Source organism: Solanum stenotomum, chromosome 5 (assembly GCF_019186545.1).
Source record: "Solanum stenotomum isolate F172 chromosome 5, ASM1918654v1, whole genome shotgun sequence".
NCBI classification, from domain to species: domain Eukaryota; kingdom Viridiplantae; phylum Streptophyta; class Magnoliopsida; order Solanales; family Solanaceae; genus Solanum; species Solanum stenotomum.
The window spans coordinates 30203800-30209045 of NC_064286.1; the positions used below are offsets into that span (position 1 = coordinate 30203800).

Sequence of the window (5246 nt, forward strand, 5' to 3'; positions counted from 1 at the left end):
TACAAAAATTCAATATCTTCTGCCGAATTAGTGAATTAGACAGTATTCCTTTGTCCAGAATAAGAAGTGGTGGGCCAATTTTCATAAATTTCATCGTAAATGTGAAATATTTATACAAATAAAAATGCGGGAGAGATAAAAAAGATGCAGGGTTGTTTGTTTGCTTGGCTAGTCAAGAATGGGCTAATTCATAGATCTTTGGGCTTTGATTACCAGGGAATAGAGACTTTACAAATAAAGCCCGAGGATTGGCATTCCATTACTGTAATTTTTTATGTATATGGGTACAACTATCTACACTCTCAATGTGCCTATGATGTAGCGCTTGGCGGGCTGTTAGCTAGTGTGTATCATCTTACGAGAATAGAGGATGGTGTGGATCAACGAGAAGAGCTATGCATAAAAGTATTTGCCTCCAGGAGGAATCCTAGAATTCTGTCTATTTTCTGGGTTTGGAAAAGTGTGGATTTTCAAGAACGAGAATCATATGATATGTTGGGAATCTCTTACGATAATCTTCCATGCTTGAAACATATCTTTATGCCTGAAAGTTGGATAGGATGGCCCGTACATAAGGATTATATTGCCCCCAATTTTTATGAAATACAAGATGCTCATTGAATGATAAGAAAGCTATTTCCACTTAGACAATTTCAGATATTCAAGGATTGCATGTTTTGTTATAAATTAAGCCTAACAACAAAACACAATTAGGGATTCATTGGAATTCTCACATTTATTTGGAAGATACTTCTTCCGGATGGGTCACACCAATAGGATGAACCAAATGAGTTATGCATCATGAACTTTGTACTGCGCACATTACTTAGACGGGTTCTAGAAAGGCATATCGGAAGGAATGGAGAAATCTAGAATAAAGAAATCAAATATGAAAGAAAAGACAAAGAAATGAGATAATATCAGATTCTATTTCTTTGGATCTGAGCTGAATCTTGTCTATTTCAACCCCCCTAGATTCGGATTCGACTCTAATATGTATTACGTATTCAAATTCGTTTGAACAAGAGGAGAAAAAACGAGGAGATATAATACTTTATCTAAGAAACTCTACCATCTATGTTCTAGATGGGGTATATCTCGCCAAACAGGATAAAGCTATTATTCTAGTCTAGACTATAAAAAATATGCATCATTCGCATACCGGTGGCAGCTTCGAATAGGTCATATAAATTAATTAGAAAGTAATTCTAGGGAAGAGAGACCCATACAAATTAATCATGTGCCAAGAACCAGATTTGAACTGGTGACACGAGGATTTTCAGTCCTCTGCTCTACCAACTGAGCTATCCCAGCTATTCCCAATCTCGACTGGAACCGCTAACACGAGGATTTGCAGTCCTTTTCGTAGTGTCCTCATTTTATCCTATAACTGGGGTCTATGTCAATTAAAAGGACAAAAGTTGAATAAATCTTTTTATGGGAATTTCTTCGATCTTCAAAAAGATGACTTTGTAAGTTTCAGTATGAGTAATGATATTGTATTGATCGAGAATCATTCAACTAGGGATTCCTTGCTCAAAGATGTTCATTTCTATGTGTATCATAGATATCAAATTGTGATAAGAGAAAGCCATATACGCTTAGAAAAAAAATCCATTTCTTAAAGAATAGAGTGAAGGAGAATGATAAGGAATTTGGAACCGCTAAGGAAAGGAGGTCGGATAAATAGTTGGGGAGTTAAATAGTCTTTTTGGGGATAGAGGGACTTGAACCCTCATGGTTTTTAAAGTCGACGGATTTTTCTTTTACTATAAATTTCATTGTTGCTGGTATTGACATGTAGAACGGGACTCTATCTTTATTCTCGTCTGATTAATCAGTTCTTCAAAAGATCTATCAGACTATGGAGTGAATGATTTGATCAATGAATATTCAATTCTTTCTTCAATGTAGAATGGATTCACACCAATTCATCGATTTTTTATAGAAAAACTACGGATTCGGGGAGCTTCCATCTCATGAGGTTACTTTAGATGACCTGGCCTATTATATTAACGGGAGAGCCTCTACCTCACATTCCATATCCACTTGGTGCTAAGCATACTTTCCCAAAATTTACATAGTTAGTCTTGAATTGTATTTACATGTGTGAAGGAGTATCTTATCCTTCATTCAACACAACTCATAAAATAGTTGATGGATTCAATTAGGTGAGAATGGAATTTTAACCTTAGAATCATTAATATGTGAGTAAACCTTTCACATCATGGTCATAGTGTTTCATGAGAATTGCCTTTCAATCAACACAACAACATTATCATAATCCTAGACATTTCATGCATAATAATGTGTAAGGGTAAGGAGAGAATGATCTTTCAACAACACCAACATTACACAATAGTCATAGGATCTTCACTTTCTAAGTGAATCATAAGCTCATACACAATTCTCATCAACATGTACAAACCCTCATAATTTGCCCTTCAAGGCTATGAACAAACTCAACCCAAACATCTAGGATTACTACATTAGATAGGGGAATATCATGATTCAATCACTCAATCAATATAGATATAATCAATTGACATGCTTATATAATCAATCAACCCACATCATGATTTCACAATTTAGAATTATGGGGGATTCATGGGTTCTTGGGGGGTGGTTCATTATTAATCAACAATTAAGTATCAATTCAACCATAATCCATCATAAATTAATCATTGGAAACGTTTTGAAAGGGAACCCATGACTTGGATTGAAATCCTAGGTTTTGGGGGGAATTGGAAGCTTTGAAATCAAGTTTTGAAGGGACTCTATGGGTGAAAGCTACCATAGATGAAAAGCCAACACATCTTAGGAAGATTTCCTCATGAAATTGAAGACAAAAGGCTGCTCCTTGAACCCTAAACTTGACCTTGTTCTTCAATGGAGTCTTAGAGAGAGAAATATTAAAGAGGGGAGTTTGCTATGATTTGAGTCTTGTGATTTATGAGGTGTAAAAGAGGTGGTTAATAGTTAGAAAGTACTTATATATGTCTAAATAAACAATATAAACCGTCCATACAATAAAATAATTAATTTAGAATTTATCTAAGTTGGCTTACCTTAGGCCGAATCTGAGGCAGCCTTGCAGTCCCCATCCACGACCCCCACCCACGGGGTGTGGATGGACCCACAGACCGTACTGGTCACTCGTGGGTTGGGTCTGCAGCTTCTCATCTTGGCCAACCCCCAACCCTTACTCATGAGACTTCACCCATGAGGCGTGAGTGAGTCCACGAACCATACTGCATGTTCGTAGCTCCGATAGAGAATTTGGCAAGGCAAGGCAAGGGGAGGTCCAATTTTGACCCACGACCCCAACCTATGGGACGTGGGTCCACCCACGACTCATTGGTGCCCATTTCGTGGGTGGCTTCCTCTTGATAGCTTTTTGGCTGCCTTCAAGGTCCTCCTCAAGGACCCTTGGTTGGTCCTTGGGGTTTCATGCCTTGATGTTTAAGTCCTAAAACACTTGTACTAATTAAGAGAAGTTATTGTACAACTCTAACCTTTACGTTAAACCCCATTTAGGCTACTATACTACATTTTAGGTTCTAGTTTACTTCATTAGTTTTTCGGAGTGTTACAACTATCCTTCACAGCCACACTGTCTAAAGGTACTAACAATGTCGGATCACCCACACACTTCATCAACAATGAAATGTTAAAGACTAGATAGACCGCTGCTAGTTCTGCTGGCAACTCTAACTCATAAGCCACCTTACCAAGCCTTTTTAGGATTTTGTAAGGACCTACAAATCTAGGACTAATCTTCATTTTTTTGTCAAATCTCATCGTCCCTTTCATAGGTGACACCTTTAGGAAAACCCAATCATTGATTTCAACTCTAAGTCCCTCATCCTCACATCTGCATAGGACTTCTAATGACTCTTAGTTTTCTTTAGTATGCCTTTGATGAGCTGAACTTTTTCCATAGCCTTATGAACCGAATTTGGCCCAATCAAGGTTGCTTCACCTCCTTTGAACCAACCCACCGGAGATCTGCACCTATGCCCTCCTAAGGGGCCATCTGAATACTAGAATGGAAGTTGTTATTATAGGTGAACTCTATGAGAGGTAGGTGATCATCCCAACTATCCTTAAAATTGATCATGCAAGATCTCAACATGTCTTCTAAGGTCTGAATGGTACACTCTATCTGACCATCCGTTTGTGGATGAAATGTTGTACTGAGATTTACTTGAGTACCAAGACCTTTCTGATTTCTAGAAATGAGAGGTAAATTAAGCACCCCTATCTAAGATGATAGACAAGGGGAACCCATGTAACCTGATATCTCGCTGATGTAAAGTCTAGCGTAATCCTCCACTGAATCTATAGTCTTATCAACCAAGAAGTAAGTTGACTTAGTGACTCTGTCCACTATCACCCAAATGGAGTCATGTTGTCTGCAAGTACGAGGTAAACTCGTAATGAAGTCCATGTTTATTATTTCCCACGTCCACGTAAGAATGTTAATCTCTTGAATCACGCCTCCTGGTTTCTGATGTTCTACTTTAACCTATTGATAGTTAGGACACATAACTACAAAACCTGTGATGTCTCTCTTCATGCCATTCCACCAAAAGAATTCCCTAGAACATGGTACATCTTAGTGGCACCCAGATGAATAGAATATCCAAAATTATGGGATTCTGTAAGGATTTTCTTCCTCAACTAACCCACATTAGGAACACATAAGCGACCCTGGTAACGGAGCACGGCATCTCTCCCTTGGGAGAAAACCTCAACTCTTTACTAATGAACTACGCCTTTCAACTGAAGTAATATAGGATTTCTATCCTATTTTCCTTAACCTCCGCTACCAATGAAGATTATGACCCATTATGAACTATCACACCACCATCTGACATGTCTATAAGGCGAACTGTTAAGTGATGTGAGGCTAAAAATATATATTTTTAATCATTATTTCCTCACATTTATTATTTATATTTGTCCTTTTTGAGCATTAATTTGATGGATTATGCTAAATTTGGTATTTTATTTGTAGGATTAAATTGGTGGAAAATTGGAGAAGTTTGAAGCTAAAACGAATTAAAGATGAAAGGTTGAAGAAGGAAATCAAGCAGACAGCTTAATGGATTAAATTTAATAAAATAATATATTTATATATAAAAGGAAATGGCGGCTGCAAATTGTGGAAATTCAATTTTACGCTTGCTTCTTGCTGCTGCCACGTGGCAGCAAGTGAATGGTGCAGAATTAAGTTGAGGCGG

General features: G+C 37.6%; 1 non-coding gene across 1 annotated transcript; it reads right to left on the reverse strand.

Moving 5' to 3' along the window:
• Positions 1–1241: 1241 nt before the first annotated feature.
• On the reverse strand, positions 1242–1314 carry TRNAF-GAA (transfer RNA phenylalanine (anticodon GAA)). Its single transcript has one exon. It is a non-coding gene; the product is annotated as a tRNA-Phe (tRNA).
• Between the last annotated feature and the right edge of the window lie 3932 nt (positions 1315–5246).